The sequence below is a fragment of the Tamandua tetradactyla genome, chromosome 19 (genome assembly GCF_023851605.1).
Source record: "Tamandua tetradactyla isolate mTamTet1 chromosome 19, mTamTet1.pri, whole genome shotgun sequence".
Taxonomy (NCBI): domain Eukaryota; kingdom Metazoa; phylum Chordata; class Mammalia; order Pilosa; family Myrmecophagidae; genus Tamandua; species Tamandua tetradactyla.
In genome coordinates, this window is record NC_135345.1 from 67,915,972 (window position 1) to 67,933,655 (window position 17,684).

The 17,684-nt window shown below is 36.5% G+C and overlaps 1 pseudogene; it reads right to left on the minus strand.

Moving 5' to 3' along the window:
- Positions 1 to 1,219: 1,219 nt before the first annotated feature.
- LOC143663664 (peptidyl-prolyl cis-trans isomerase A-like) lies at positions 1,220 to 8,250 on the minus strand (annotated as a pseudogene).
- Between the last annotated feature and the right edge of the window lie 9,434 nt (positions 8,251 to 17,684).

Below are 17,684 nucleotides of genomic sequence, written 5' to 3' on the forward strand. Positions count from 1 at the left end.
TATAAAATGGGAAGAGGAAATGAATAGGCACTTTTTTGAAGAGCAAATACACATGGCTAAAAAGTACATGAAGAGATTCTTCATTGGATATAAAGAAGGTTCAACTTAAGAGTACAGTGAGATATCACCTCACACTTATGAGAATGGCTGTGATTAAACAAACAGGAAGCTATAAATGTTGGAGAGGATGTGGAGAAATTGTAACACTCATTCACTGCTGGTGGGAATGTATAATAGTTCAACTGCTGTGGAAGTCAGTTTGGTGATTTCTCAGAAAATTAAATATTGAGTTGCCCTATGACCCAGCAAATCAATACTCAGTGTATACACAGAAGAGTTGAAGGCAGTGGCATGAACAGACATTTGCATACGATGCTCATTGCAGCACTATGCACAATTGTCAAGAGATGGAAACAATCCAGGTGCCCATAAACAGATGAGTGGATAAACAAAATGTGGTATATACATACAATATAATATTATGCAGTATTTAAACAAAATGGTGTCATTAAACATATGACAATATAGATGAAACTTGAGTACATAATGTTGAGTGAAATAAGTCAGAAAAAAAAGACAGATACTGTATAATTCCATTAGTATAACTCTGGAACTTCAAAACTCCAGTATTTTGAAGCAGCTAAAAGGAAAAATCTGAGATGAGGGAATGGTAGTTCATGACAAACTCTGGGATGTGTTTTATAACTGCTTGTTGAAGTGTGCTTTGAAAATTATTACTTTTTTATTTCTTTTCTTTGTATATATATATATATATATATATATATATATATATATATATATGTTATATTTTACATATATTTACAAAAAAGTTTAAAAAACTATAAATAACAATAGTAATATTAGATAAAAAAATCTCTGAAATTAAAAAAATTGAAAATGTTTAGTAACATTGATCACTACTATATCAAAATTGATACTTGTAATAACTTTTTATATAATATTTGAGAATATGATATTCTGAGAATGCACACACTTTTGGTAGTTAATCAAATGGTACTTTTTGTTTAAGTTTTTATTTAATAATCATAAACTTTAGTCTGCAATCCAGCTAGACGTGGAAGGGAGGATAGTGTAGAATCCAAAGAACTGGATTGAGAACACAATGATAGGACACTGAGGAAGACAAGGAATATGAGACACTTTCCTGAGCAACAAAAGAAATGAACCGATGGTGAAGTTAAAACACAAATTAAATTTATTAGATTTGTCCACAGTTGGCAATGGTGATTGTCTTGCTGGTCTTGCCATTCCTGGTTCCAAAGTGCTCCATGCCTTCCACAATATTTATTCTTTCTTTCCCCCTGCCAAAGACCATGTTTATGCCAACTGTATTGGCTAGAGTTCTCTACAGAAACAGAATCAGCAGGAGATATCCGTAGATATAAAAGTTATAAAAGTATCTTGTGTAACCACGGGAATGTAGAGTCCAAGGTCTGTTGGGCAGGATGTAAGCTTAGTAATTCTGATGAAGGTCCACAATGAATTCTCAGGAAAGGCTGGCTGAACAACTGTGGGATGTAAGGGTCAAAGTCTGTAGGGCAGGCCGCAACCTGGTAACTCTGATGAAGTTCAATGAAATCTCAGGAGAAGCTGGGTGGACAACCATGGGAATGGAGTTCAAAATCCATAGGGCAGACTGTGAAACTGGTGACTCTGATGAAAGGTCTGTGGGAACTCCCCAGGAGAGGCTCACCGGCCGAAGCAGGAAGGACAGTCTCTTCTGAATCCTCCTTAAAATCTTTCCAGTGATTATAAATTAAACATCACTCATTACAGAAGACACTCTCTTTAGCTGATTACAAACACCATCAGCTGTGGATGCAACTGACATAATCACAATTTAAGTCCATGAAATGTCTTCATAGCAACAGACGGACCAGAGTTTGCCTGACCAGATGCTGAGCCCCACCATCTGGTCAGGTTGACACATGAACCTGACCGTGACAGTCCACCCCCTGTCAGCTTGGCAGCTATACACATAACCTTAAATTGTACTTGATTTCAAAATAGAAAACAATAACAAACATAGTTTTCCATTGCCTAACAATATTCAACTGTCCTGTGTACAACTGGAAACACATTAAGTCTCCCCAGAATAAGATTCAAGTCCTTGGGTAATATTCACTCTTAAGCTTGCTATCTTACAACTTAAATACCATAACATGAACAAAATAGCACTATAGTCGTTCCTGTAACTGATCATGTTGTCAGAGTTTATATTTATCATTACCTTCTTCCACTATCTACTCTGTGTTCCCTTTACCCTCAGCAAGCACTTCAACTGGGTGTGAATCTTTGCCTGGTGGAGTGACCCAAACTTCATTCCTGAAGTTTGAGAGCCACGGGTAGCCCTGCCTGGATTGGGTTGTTGTAGTTTTCCATTGATTTTAATCACAGGGCATGACAGTACTACAACACACCCTAGAAGATCTCCTATATTCCAGGAAAACTCTTCTTTACCTCCATTGTGTAGTTATAGTCCCATTTCCCCCTGATACTCAGGGTCAATAACCCCAGCCAATAACATAATCTCCTTTTTGGCTTATTGATCCAGGGGCATAAGTAGCCCAAAGTGACCAGGTGGCAGATTTAGATTCTGTTCAATGGAATCACTGTTGTTTCTCCTGGTGGAAGCATTCCTCCTTCTGGAACTAAAACCTGCAGATCAGCAGAGCTCAAGGTCACAGGGACAAGAAGCAAAAATTTTCCTAGTGGATTGCTAGGGGTAGCAGTGAGTGGTGCTCCTAGATTCCTGGATTCATGAATCCTGGCTAGGGGGGAAGCAGCACCATACAGTGAATGCATACACGGCCTCCTGGAAAACAACACTACATCCCTGCAAGTTATTGCCACTTAATTTGCACCATAATTGAATTTGCAGAAGTCCATCTTACCATTCTATCAATCCAGTTGCCTCTGGATGGATGGGATCATAGTAGGACCAGAGAATTTCATGAGCAATTGCCCATTCCTGTACTTCATTTGCTGTGAAGTGGGTTTCTTGATCAGAAGCAATGCTATGTGGAATACCATGATGATGGATAAGGCATTCTGTAACTCCACAGATGGTAGTTTTGGCAGAAGCCTTGCATGCAGGGAAAGCAAACCCATATCCAGAGTATGTGCCTATTCTAGTTAGAACAAATCATTGTCCCTTCCAGATGGGAGTGGTCCAATGTAATCAACCTGCCATCATGTAGCTGGCTGATAACCCCAGGGAAGGATGCCATATCGTGGGCTGAGTGTGGGTCTTTGCTGCTGGCAGATTGGGCACTCAGCAGTGGTTGTAGCCAGGTTAGACTTGGTGTGTGGAATTACATGTTGATGAGCCCATGCATAACCTCCACCTCTACTACATGGCCACTTTGTTCACGAGCCATTGGGCAATAACAGGAGTTGATGGGGAAAGAGGCTGACTGTTATCCACAGAATGTATCATTTATTCCCATGATTATTAAAACCTTCCTCTGCTGAAGTTACCCTCTGGTGCGCATTCACACAAGACACAAATGTCTTCATGTTTTTAGCCCACTAAGAAAGGTCTATCCACATACCTCTTACCCAGACCTCTTATCAACAATTTTCCAATCACACTCTTTCCAAGTCCCTTAGCAACCCCCAAAACCATTAGCAACAGCTCATGAGTCAGTATACAAATCCACCTCTGGCCAGTTCTCTTTCCAAGCAAAATGAACAACCAGGAGCACTGTTCAAAGTTCTGTCCACTGGGAGGATTTCCCCTCACCACTGCCCTTCCAGGATATCCTGGAAAGGGGTTGTAGGGCTGCAGCTATCCACTTTTGGGTGGTACCTGCATATTGTGCAGAGCCATCTGTAAACCAGGCCCAAGTTTTCTCTTCCTCAGGTAGTTTGCTGTAAGGAACTCCCCAAGAAGTCATAGTCTTGGCCTGGGAAAGAGAATATAATGTGGCGCAAGTGCAGACCATGGATATTTGGGCCCCTTCCTCATGTAACTTATCATGCCTTCAGGACTGCTCTGGCCCTATCCTGTACATACCATTTCCATTTTATGATGGAGTGCTGCTGCACATGCCCAACCATATTGCTTGGTGGGTCAGAAAAATCCCATCTTATGATAGGCAACTCAGGTCTCATGGTAACTTGGTGGCCCATTGTTAAGCGTTCAGTCTCTACTAAGGCCCAGTAGCAGGCAAAAAGCTGTTTCTTAAAAGGAGAGTAGTTATCTGCAGCAGACTGTAAGGCTTTGCTCCAAAATCCTAAGGGTTTTCATTGTGATTCTCTTATAAGGGCCTGCCAAAGGCTTTAGACAGCATCTCTATTTGCCACTAACACTTCCAGCACCATTGGATCTGCTGGATCATAAGGTCCACATAGCAACACAGCTTGTACAACAGCCTGGATATTGCAGAGCCTCCTCTTGCTCAGGTCCCCACTCAAAATTAGCTGTTTTTCTGATCACTCAATAAATTAGCCAGAGTAGCATATCCAAATGAGGAATATGTTGTCACCAAAATCCAAAGAGACCAACTAGGTATTGTGCCTCTTTTTTGGTCATAGGAGTGACCAGATGCAGTAACTTATCCTTAGCCTCATACCACTGGACATCTAGAAATTTCATTGAGCTGGAAGGCCCCTGCATTTTTGTTGGATTTATCTCCCATCCTCTGAAATGCAAATGCCTTACCAATAACTCTAGAGTAGTTGCTACTTCTCCTGCTCACTAGGTCCAATCAACATGATATCATCAATATAATGGACAGTGTGATGTTTTGTGGGAGGGAGAAATGATCAAGTTCCCTGGGACAAGATTATGACATAGGGCTGGAAAGTTGATATACCCCTGAGGTAGGACAGTGAAAGTATATTGCTGATCTTGCCAGATGAAATCAAACTGTTTTTGGTGGTCTGTACTAATAGTTATTGGAAAAAAAAAATTTTTTGACAGATCAATAACCATATACCAGGTACCAGGTGATATATTGATTTCCTCGAGCAATGATACCACATCCAGAACAGCAGCTGCAATTGGAGTTACCACCTAGTTGAATTTTGATAATCCACTGACATTTTCTAAGACCCATCTGTTTTCTGTACAGGCCAAATAAGAGAGTTGAATGGGGATGTGTGGGAATTACCTCTCCTGCATCTTTCAAGTGCTTAAGAGTGACATTAATACCTGCAATACCTCCAGGAGTCCAGTATTGCTTCTGATTTACTATTTTGCTAGATAGGGTCAGTTCTAGTGGCTTCCACTTGGCATTTCCTACCATAATAGCCCTTGTTCCATGAGTTAGCCAATGTGGGGATTCTGCCAGTTGCTCAATATGTCTAGTCCAATTATGCATTCTGGAACTGGGGAAATAACTACAGAGTGAGTCTGGGGGTCATTGGACCCACTGTGAGATGGACCTGAGCTAAAATTCCATTGATCGTCTGACTTCCATATGCCCCCACTCTGACTGGTGGACCAGAGTGACGTTTGGAACCCTTGGGATTAATGTCACTTCTGAACCAGTGTCTAATAATCCCTGAAATATCTGATCATTTCCCTATCCCCAAGGCACAGTTACCCTGGTAAAAGGTCATTGGTCTCCTTGGGGAAAGCTTAGAAGAAGATTAACAGCATAAATTTGTAGCAGAGTAACAGGGTCCTCCCCAAAAAGGACCTCGGTACCCCCTCCCTCAAAGGCTCTGGGTCTGTAAACTGTCTCAAATCTGGGATTGATTAAGGAGCGTGACTTTCTGTTTTTGTAATTCAAGTTAAACTTCTGTTCACTTGACCTAGAATTCTTTTGTTTATACAGCCCAAACAAGAATGTAGTAGACTGCCCATCTATTGTACTTCTAGGTACCCCAGGGTCTACTAGTCAACACCACAATTCTCTGTAAATCAGATTATTTTGACTCTTGTTTTGAGCCTATTGTCCATTATGATAACCACATTCACCGTGACTTTGGTGATTAAGTGCTGCCACCTGACTTCTGCCAACTTGGGATCTGATCATCCCATTGTGTTTAAGGATTCCAGCTCAGCAGCAGCAGTTCCCACAGTAATATCTGACCTATAGAGAAGTGCAACTACAGAGCTCTTCAGGGATGATGGAGCTCATCTCACAAATTTTTTTCTCACAGTTTTGGTAAAAGGCTCATTCTCCAGACACTCCTGGGATGTAATAGCAGGCTTTCCATGATAAATCCACTCTAACATCCCAGTCTCTCTAAGGTGTTGGGTCCCCTCATCTACATTACACCAGGGCAGTTCTGGCATTTCACCCTCAAGTAATGTCAGCCACCTTTGAATCCATGTTTCAGCCAACCATCTAAACAAACTGTTAGTGCCTCTTCTAACCCTTAAAATCCATTGCCACACATATTCCTATAATTTCTGTCTATATATATTAGAAAATCCATGCAGCTCTTTAGGATTATAATGTACCTCCTTATGGGTGACACTTTGTACTCCACTTTTTGGAGCCTGTTGGTACTTTTAGTCTAGTTATAGGTTTGGAAGAAATGAATGGAAAGGATGAGTCATGAAAAGAATTAGAAGGATCTTCCAAGCCATTTGCTTAAGGGCGTTCATTTGCAGTTTTAACTGGTGAAACATGTTTAATCACTATAAGATTGATCACTTCAAGTAGAGGCTGGTTGGTCAACACCCTCAGCTGGATGTGGGGCAGCTATGTCCTCAGGGAAGAACATTACAGGGTTATTCAGAAAAGACTCAGCACAACCTAGGGTTTCAACCTCTCCACTGACATCATTATCAATCCATATGTTACCCTCCCATTTTTCTTTGTCCACTCCTTTCCAATCAATGCCCTTACTTTAATGGCAGACATCATAGAAGATTGAGATTTCAGTTTATGTCATAAAGTTGCTATTCTAATAATAAGAATCTGAGTCTGATTTTCAGAGATCTCAAGTCTGCAGCTACAGGAAATAAGATTTTCCTTCAGGGCACTCATGGAAACATTTACATTTGTCATACAGCATTTAAGCTTTCTGTTTGAAGATTCAGCTCATCCCTTTCCCTTATTAATGTATACAGCATATCGAACAACAATCAGCCAATATCTCTATACCTCCTATTTCCACAAAAACTCCACAAATGTGTCAAAAACATTATCCCTCAGTGCCTGGCTTCATACAAGGGAAGCATTAGAAGATTCCAATGGTGATATTTTGACTACCTCTTTTGCCAGCTCACCCTATGGATTGGCAATGCCATTCTGATTATGGGAAACAGAGTCCTTAGTGCCTTTGAGACCAGTCAGAGTAGAAAACTAATTGTAAAAACCCATTTTTGAAATTCTGTTGTTTAAGAACCTCTCACAGTACCAGGCTGTATTAGCTAGGGTTCTCTAGAGAAACAGAATCAGCAGGAACTATTGATAGACATAAAATTTATAAAAGAGTCTCATGTAATCATGGGAATGTAGAGTCCAAGGTATGTAAGACAGGCTGTAAGCTGCTAACTTCAATGAAGACCCGCAACAAACTCTCAGGAGTGGCTGTCTGGACAACTGTAGTAATGGAAAAGTCCAAAATCTGTAGGGCAGGCTGTGAAGCTTGTGACCCCAATGAAGGGTGTGAATGAATTACACAGGAAAGGCTCACCGGCTAAAGCAGAAAGGAAGGACAGTATCTCTTGCAACCTCCTTAAAAGCCTTCCAGTGATTAGATTAAGTGTCACTCATCGTGGAAGGCACTCCCCTTAGCTGATTTACAAATGCAATCAGCTGTGGATGCAGCTGACATAATCATGACTTAAGTCCATGAAATGTCCTCATAGGAACAAATAGGCCAGTGCTTGCCCAACCAGATGACCAGGCACCACCACCTGGCCAAATTTACACATGAACCTGACCATGACAGCATCCAACCACTCAGTCTTAGTAGTGCAGATGAAAAACTGGGAATGAGTTGTGTCAGGTCCGGCATTGGCCATGAACAAGATGCCAAGACCTATGTGTTTCTGGATGAAGTTCTCATCATCAATCTTCTCCCCATTGTAGATGAACTTGCCACCAGTGTCATTATAGAGTGTGAAGCCACCACCCTGGCATATATTCCTAGGAATAATTTTGTGAAAGGAGAAACCCTTGTAACCTAATCTTTTCTTCCCAGTGCTCTGAGCACAACAATTTTCTGCTGTCTTTGGAACTTTGCAAACAGCTCAAAGGAGCCACAGCCCAAGGGCTTGACATCAACAGCAATGTCAAAGAACACAGTGGGGTTGACCATGGCTGCTGTGGGCAGGGAAGTATGGTGATGGGTGGTGGCATCTGCCTACCAAATGATATTTAAGATAGTGTTTAATATTTAGAATCTAAGAAACTCTGATGTGTTTCTATACATTTTTTCCTTCCTTGCTTTAATTTTAAATTGGTTTATGAAACATTGCACAAACAGGCTTTACAATGATTACTTAGATATTTTATTTAAATATGTCCATGGATAAACTAAGTAAGATATTCATTTTAGGTGGTTAAAATTTCCATATGTTAATTGTAAAAATATATGTATCTTCATATTTTTTTGAAATCAGGAAAATGTTTAGTAATATAGGTCATTATTATAGCAATGCAGATATTTATAATAACTTTCTATTAGATATTTTGAGAACATTCACAGTTTTGACAGCTGATCAAATGATAGCTAGTGTTTAATATTTATGATTTAAGAACTTTGCTATCTGAATTTGTAGATTTTTTCCTTGTTGCCTCAATTTTAAACTGGTTTTTGAAACTTATTGCACAAACACATGTTTTACAATGATTATATGGATATTTTATTTCAATATGTTTGTGGTTAAACTAAGATATCCATTTTTGGTGGTTCTAAGTATATTATTTGTTTTCTTAACTAAAAATATTTAAAAATTATAGTAAATGAATATGTGTGTGTTTGTAAAAGAAAAACCTTCTGTATTCTGTTTCCAATTACTTTATCATTGCTATTCAAATCACACCTAAAATTTAATCATAAAACAATTATAAAGAAAATCTTTAGAAAATGGCTTTAATGATATTATTAATAGGGATTAATTAGCATAGCTATGCATACTTTAGTTACTTAATAGCTTCCTGGATATTGACATTTTTATTGCTTTATGAATTATGCCAAGGTCTACTCCAGGGAATGTGGCTGAGTAAATAAAAATGAATCACAGAAAGAAGTAGAACTTATTTTATAAATCTTATATATGATTTTATAAGCATTATTATACCTGTGTATTGTATCCACTTTAGTGAATGTATACCTTAGAAATTGTTCAAAGATGGCACTGGGAATTATTTCCCAAACTATAAAAATCCTTCTATCACCAGTTTCTTTTCTATCTGAAAGGTAAATATTTCCTCAATCTTATAAAATATATCATTTATTTTTATTGTTTACTGGCGTAGGTTAAGATATTGATCTGAACTCTTTACTTCTCACATCCTTGCCTTAACCTCATAATGGTACCAGTATACTACCCTAGACCTTGAATTCAGGTTTGGCTATGTGACTTGTTTTGACCAGTAAGATAGTAGTTGGCACAGTGTAAACAGAAGTTTGAAGTGAATGTGTGTGCTGGAAGTTGAGTTTTTGTACTCAAAGAATCTAGTGTGTAAACCGAAGAAGGATAGAGGGATTCATTTAGGGTGAGATACTAGACCCCCAAAAACTCTTTTGTTGTGTAAGCTTCCAAATAACTGCTGTGTTTACAGTTAACCAGCAGCTAAGCTATGTGCATTCATTCTGAAAATGAATTGTTTATTCCTCAGATGCAGTCAAACTCATTTCAAAAGCAGTTTGAATCTCCAACCTTTGTGGCATATGCCCCTACTTCTGAACAGTACATTTGAAATAAATAATAATAGTAGTGCACTGTTAAAAAATAAGTAGCAATAAAACTCGAGTTACTTCAGTTCTGTCATTGTATGTGACTGATAGAATTTTTATGAATTCAAAATTTTGAAAAGTTAAACTGCAAATGTTGAGAGGTAAATGTGTGCTTGGCCAATGCAAATCATAACTCTAATGTGAAATATTTTATTGAATTTGAATAATTCAATAATAATTTAAAAGAACAATGCATTACTCTTTTAAAATTAAATTGGTTTCAAACACATTTAAATAAATTTAAAATTATTTAATTAAAATTATTAAAAGCCATTTGAAATAAAGGACATCAATAAAAATAGCTCTGATTATTATGTGATCATTACATCTTTATTATAAAAATATTTTGTCATTTAAGGGAAGGTAGGTATGGAAAAAAGTAATCTGCTTAAGGTGTCAAACATGATAGTTAAGATACTGAAGAGAAGAATGTCTTCCATGTAACTCACTCAGCCTGGGTCCCAGAATGAGGCTCTTGTGAAAGACCTGACCCAACACATAGCTGGACTCAACATGGGCCAAGCCACAGCCTGAATTTGAAAGGTATTCAGTGCACACACCAGTGATTGTGAGAAGAGAAGCTTATTGTTGCAAGCCGCTAGTGTTGTGGCAGTATGCTATTTAGATTTATTGTGGCAATAGTATACCAAGTCACGTACTACCTTTTGAGACTTTTCATTTATTTATTCCTCGAATTGTGTTATCCACCATTTCACCTTAGACAATGCCTCAGTCATACAAAGGTCTAAGTCATTATCTCATGATTGATTGATGCACTGCTTTAGACTCAAGGAATTTCCAGTCCTGTTGAAGAGAGAAAAAGCTCACATAAAAAATTATAACAATGTAAGATCCTGGATTTTACAAGTAATGTTCACATGATAAATCATACAAGGGTTAAGAGAAAGTAAGAACATGTAATGTTATTGGTGACATCTGTGGAAAAACATAAAAAGAATTTGTGAAATCTGTTGGAGAAACTGGATTTAGGGTATGCCCTAATAGTTGATTGAATTAAGCATTCACAGAAAAAAGGGAAAGGTATTTGAAAAAATCAAGGGCATAGCAAGGGAATGATTATAAGCAAAAGTCTGAAGGGTGTTTAATGGAGGAGATATCTTTGGAAGTAGACTGCCCTTGCTCCACATCTTGCCTCTTTCCCACCTGAGTAAATAAAAGGAAATTGCCTTACATTCAGAGGCTTTGTTGTCTTTCTTCTAAGTGAGCTAAATAATACTTTCTCAATTGGATTATGTCGAGGACTAATCAAGGTAGATTCCAAATATACTGGCATATCGTATACACTAAAAACTTCACTCACTTAATTTTCTTTATATCCTTGTACATTTTTTGCTCTATTGTCTAGTTTCTGTTTATTGAGCTCAAAACATAACTAAATTCTAATTTTCATTTCAAGTTGAGAGAAACAGAGCCATAAAATTGGGAGATTGATAAAGAGAATGGAATTGGAGTATACTTTTATTAAATTGGACCAAAGCAACAAATAAATCTCAATGGTTATACAAAGAGAGCCAGAATCATTGTCATTCCCAAGTTTCTTGAGTGTGGATGAATCAGGATGAACTATCCCTAGCAAGAAATGAGAAAACCATCTGTATTTCAAAAAGTTTGCTTCTCTAGCAGCTCAATGAGCTAAGCTATGAGGTAGCAAAGGGCAACCCTAGAGAGTTAATATTGATTAGTCAAGAGACATGTGCATGAACATGCACCCTTACACACATCTTATTCCAAGCTTTTCTGAGGTTTACAGGAATAGTTCTGAGACATGCCCAATGTTTCACCAAGAGAAATTCTGTTGCACAGAATGTGACCTTAGAGACAGACATACTTACTGAAGGATTTCTAAGTCAAGAATAAAAGCTCTGAAAGCAGATGCTTTCTGCTTTTGTATTTATATTTGCTATGATTGTTGTTCTTGTTTTGCACCTCTGTAAGACTTTTAAAAGTTCTTCGTAAATAGCTTTTATTTTGTTTTTGGCTTGGGCAGGCACTGGGAATCGCACCCAGGTTTTCTGCATAGCAGATGAGAACTCTGCCTGCTAAGTCACTGTGGACCGTCCTGTAGATAAGCAATTTTTAAAAGAGACATGTTCTTAAGTTGAGTCTGACAGGAATATTAGTTTTGCTTTAGATATCCAGTTTTGCCTAGATTCAGAAATAATTTTGTTAAACAACACACTTCATAAAACAACATATGTATTGATTATATAAAATTAAGCAATATGTAACTAAATTAAGCAATATGTAATTAAAGTCACAATTAATAACATTACTTCTCATATACTTAAGGCCGACAGAGGTAGAATTGGAGAAACTCAGTACTGAGACCCAGTAGGACCTTTAATAGCACAAGCAAATGGAGATGGGAAAGAAGCTAGAGAAAATAGGTTTGGGGGAAGATTAGGCTGTAAAGATTCCCCCCATCAGAGTTATAGTTATAGTTAGTTTCCAAATTAAATAGAAATGTGGGCTTAATTAAATAAGTCTTAGTATCAAAGAAGTTTCAGAGACATTACTGGACAGGACAGAGTATCATACTTCAGGTAATGAGCAATATTCAAAACTGAATGCAAAGTTACACTTTTAGGATATTAACGAATATTCGGCTTTTATTAAGAAGCAGGAAAGAATTAGGAAAGGTTTAATTATCTAGTTGGAAGGGGGCACTAGGGAACTTTAAACTAAAGAATTCTTGTATTAAGAGACTATTTTAAATGGTTTGGAGAGAAGCAAGGTTATAGAGATACTGAGTGAGGGAGTAAAGTTGCTTTCAAGACATACTAATAGCACTGAAATACATATTTGAATGTACTTAACAGTGGTAATATTAGGCTATATATATGGTAAAAGAATAAAACTCAAAAATAAAAAAACATCCAAAGTTAAACCATGGATTTAACCATGACCCCTAAGTTAAACCATAGACTGTAGTTAACAGTACAATCATAAAAATGTGCTTTCATCAATTGTAACAAATGTTCTACATCAAAGAAAGGCAATAATAATAAGGATATATATGTGGGAATCCTGTATTTTATGCATTATTTTCTGTAAACTCACATCTCTAATAAAAAATTTCTAAGAGGTAAAGTTCCCCAGAGAAGGCTTGTGAAATCCAATTCTAACTATGAACTTCATATATTTACCCTATTTCTCACTAACACAGAATTTTTTTTTTTTTTTTGGAGGAGGCAACCAATCTCCTCAGGCATCTGAAGAATAGCACATAAATATTAATCCATATCCTCTAGTATTACCTAATCTTCAATTTTCCATTTCTCAGAGAATAGAACGTAAACATTAATCCGTATCCTCTAGTATTACCTAAATTTAAACTTTCCATTTCTCAGAGCAAGCCTCATTTTAAACCTTAACACTTTGAAAACCGGTTTCTACTATTCCATAATGTTGTTTCCACTCTTTTATCCTTCCTAGAATCCTAGCCATGACATAAGCAACCTTAATTTATTACTGCCATCATAATTTATTACAAACCTTCATCGTAACAATCCATTACATTTCAATGTCCTTTCACTTTACCTGTTTATTTTCATGGCCTTTCTACCTCTGAATTTGCCTTGCATTCCGGATTTGTCTTTCAGTGGAGAATCAATCATTATCCATCACCACCAGCAGGGCGCGCACTACTCAGTACTTTTAACTGGACGGTATACTCCAGCTTTCACATCTCTTATACCTTTGGCTTCTCTGCCAATAATTCTTCTGTTGTATTTAAAAGGCATCCAGAAATTTGGCATGGAAATATCCAGTTTTGCAAGCCAGCAGGGTGCAGCAGAACAAAGTTGTGTCTAATTTTCTTTTCTTCCCGTTTGTGTACCTAAATATAGAGATGGGCTGGGAAGTCTTTTTCCTTTGTAGTGCGTGAACAACATGCACAGATGTAAATCTTCTTAGTGTGGAAAATACTGCCTTTTTATAAAGATGCAACAGTTTAGACCTTTTAGATGAAAGGACTTTGGGAGTGCCGTTAGTTCCTTTCTTTGTTTACACAGAATTCTTACTTCAAATAATTCAGATCATCACAGTATAACCATATTTTGCATCTTGAATATGTTCCGATTGCGACACTAGCATTAATTAGTTTAAACATATGATGCTTTTTTTCTATTTTGATTTTTGCTACACTGACCTGGATCTTTGTTCCCTGTTGTAGCCCAGTTGAGGTAGATACATTCACAAAGTTAAGCATCAGCTTTTCATATTTGGTAAGCTGGAATGCTTAAAGGAAGTATTGTGCTAAAAAGAAGAATATGTATTGAATATTCATTGGTCTAATTTTAATAGACAAGGATTATCATGTGATTTTTACTTCCTAAAAGTCACATATGGCTAAAATTAGAATAATAATGATTTTCAAATACGTGCTTCAGATGCTGTTTTTAGTTTCATTTTGGCATTTCCCCAATGAATACTGTAATGATGTTATTATTATACAAACTGGACACTTTAGGGAGAGAAAAAAAAACACTACAATAGTAAAAAAATGAATATATAATTTTTCAGTGTCTTTTTTTTTTGTATGCTGCATGGCAGGGGTCACATTTCATTCTTTTTCCCACGTGAGTATTCCCTTATTGCAGTAACATTTGCTGAATTTTTGTTTGCTTGATTTTTTCGTTTGTTTGTTTGCTTGTTTGTTGGTTTGATTGGAAAGTACATGGGTGGGGAATTGAACCCAGGTCTCCTGCATGGCAGGCGAGAATTCTGAACTACCCTTGCACCCCTTAAATGTTTTTTTATTGTTGATTGATTATATTCCCAATATAAGAAATAATCCTATTCAAAACTAATTTCAAAACTAAATGTCCAGTCACACTATAGAAAAATTTTTAAAATTCATTATACAAATTATCTAAACTTTAGAAATAACTTAAACTGAAAAATATTCTAAGTACCTGCTTACCTACTTAAATCAGTTTCTTAAGCATAGTTGTCTCTAATACTACTTCCATTTTAGAAAAAAAATCTAAAAAAATGTGAATTTTTGGTGTGCAGGTTTTTACAATCTTTTTTTCCCAAAAACGCACCTACTATCTGCCTCAGTGTTGCATTTTATCATTCAAAAGTGCACATCATCAATTAGCACTTTTCCATAGTTCATAACATTTTTTACATGACATAACTCAAAAGCTCAGAGTAAGCTAAGATAAATGAAAGATTTTTCTAAGGTCTAATTTATTTCAAACAAAAATGTTTGAAAATTTTATCACAAATATTTATACAAGTATTTCTGTCTTCATCCAGTGCATTTCTTTGATAAATACCTCTACATGATAAAGGTCTACAAAAAAATTGTCCCTATGATACATTTAATATTATACCAAATTTAATTGCTGCTAAATTACAGGCTTCCTTAATTTCATTCTATTTTAAAGACAGAATACAAATATATCTAACTGAATATAAGAGCCTTATCAGAAAATCCTCAACTAATTTGAGATATTCCAGAAGACATTTCTAGAATTTCATGACCAAATATTTAATTTTGAGCTTTCATAGTTTAATCTGTTCAGTTCATCCCTTGATATTAAAGAGATAGATTTCCATTTTTTTCATTGCTTTATTTCCATAATTATAAATTTCTAAAAGTTTCAAAAGCTGAAATTTTGGACATTCATTAATTATATACTTTGATTAAATATTTTCACCTTCCAAGTAAAATGCATCTATAATTTGGAGGAATCATTTACAACAGTTTTCAGTATCTCACCGTTGGTTGATTTATTAAGCAGATCTTCAAAAGACCAAACATTGCTAAAATCAGACTCATGATAAGCAGCAGAGTAAGTGAAAAATGTCTTGCTAAAATTGTTTGTGTTCAAAGTCAGTTTCTCACCAAATGTTTGTAGTTCAATTATGCTGAATGTGTCATAAATATAAAATTAGGCAATTTTCATGTCTACACTGATTAATAGATTATCACAGATTTGGATCTACCTATGAATTATGTGCGGACAAGAATAAATTCCGAACATATTTCTCATCCGTTAGTGGTTTAATTTAGTAAGAACATTTTAAAAATAATGTTCTGTTCCATCAAATTTTTCATTATTAACACCAAAAAACCAAACTATTTATTTCCAACACTGAAATTTTGACTGATATGCAAAAGCCTTCATAGTAATGTCAGATAATTTTTCTTCAATGAAATGAACTTTTAGAGCTTTACTTTGAATTCATGAATGGGATGGGGAAAAAAATCACACCATTATTGGTATTAACTGAGTTCCCATTTCAAAAGTCAGATAAATTGTTTGAAAATGGTATAATTTAACACTATGTGAAGATTTTCATCTGCTAATGGAGTCAGTTCATTAATAGTTACTCTTTCATTTGGAATAAAAATCAGAGGAATGAATTTAGAAGTATGCCCTTTCATCTAAACCAAAAATATTACTTCAATGATTTATATAAAAATACACTTTTTGTAGAGCCATAATGAAATAGTTGTCCTTAGATGCAATCTTTACATAAAATAATATTACCTTTTAAGTAATTAAATAGATGCTGATCTGTTTCCATAATGTTTGGGTCTTCTGGTTTTCCAATGACATATCTCAGACTGCATGAAATAGTCAAATGTTGACAAAAGTGTATACAATACATTCATTACTGACTGTTTTAAGAAATAGACATTCATCAGTTTGAAATGACACATTGCAATGATTAAAAAGAAGTTAATGACTTCTGGTTTCAGTGCTGACATGTAAGGAGTTTGGAAATCATCATTCTCCTCTTCATCACAAGAAATCTATGGACAGGCTATACACCATTTACTTTTCTTGAACTCATCAGAGAATTAAGATCATAAGGGAAATCAACACATTGAAATCTGGAGGCACATGTACATCCAGAGAGGTACAGGCAAATTTGCTTATGTGGAACAGAAGCTTCTGGAACCAATAACTGATAGAAACACCTAAATGCAAATTTTACTCAATTATTGGAGCTGATGTTAGGAGACTAGAGAGAGAGGAGAAACTCCTAGGACCACAGTTTTAAAGGAGACCCAGTAATTCTGTGGGTTTTATCTAAAGGGACTTTCTCAGGATCTCACACTGAACATCTATAAACTATTTTCCTCATGACCCCAGAAGAGGTTAGGGATAAGTAACCATTGTTCAATACCCACCGACCTTTCTCTGAAACAAAAGACTACTCTCCAGAGAAAAAATACTTTATCTGATGTTCTAGTTTGGTAGCTACCAGAATGCAATATACCTGAAATGGAATGGTTTTTAAAAAGGGAATTTAATAAATTGCTAGTTTATGGTTCTAAGGCCTAGCAAATGTCCCCATTAAAGCAAGTCTATAAAAAATGTCCAAATTAAGGCACCAACAAGAAGTTACCTTCTCTCAAGAAAGGCCGATGACGTTCAGGGTTACTCTTTCAACTGGAAATGCACATGGGAACATGGTGACACCTTCTAGCTTCCTCTCCAGGCCCCTTGCTTCATGAAGTTCCCCCGAGAACATTCTCCTTCATCTCCAAAGGGTGCTGGTCTAGTGGACGCTATAGTTCTGGTGTCTCTGCTGCTCTCGTCATTCTCAAGCTTTCTCCAAAATGCTTCCTCTTTTGAAGAATTCCAGTAAACTAATCAAGAACCACCTGGAATAGGTGGAGTCATATCTCCCTCTATTCAAAAGTTAACACCTAAAATTGAATGAGCCACATCTCCATGGAGATAATCTAAATCAAGTTTCCAACCTACAGTGCTGCATAGGGATTAGAAGAAACAGTTGCTCCC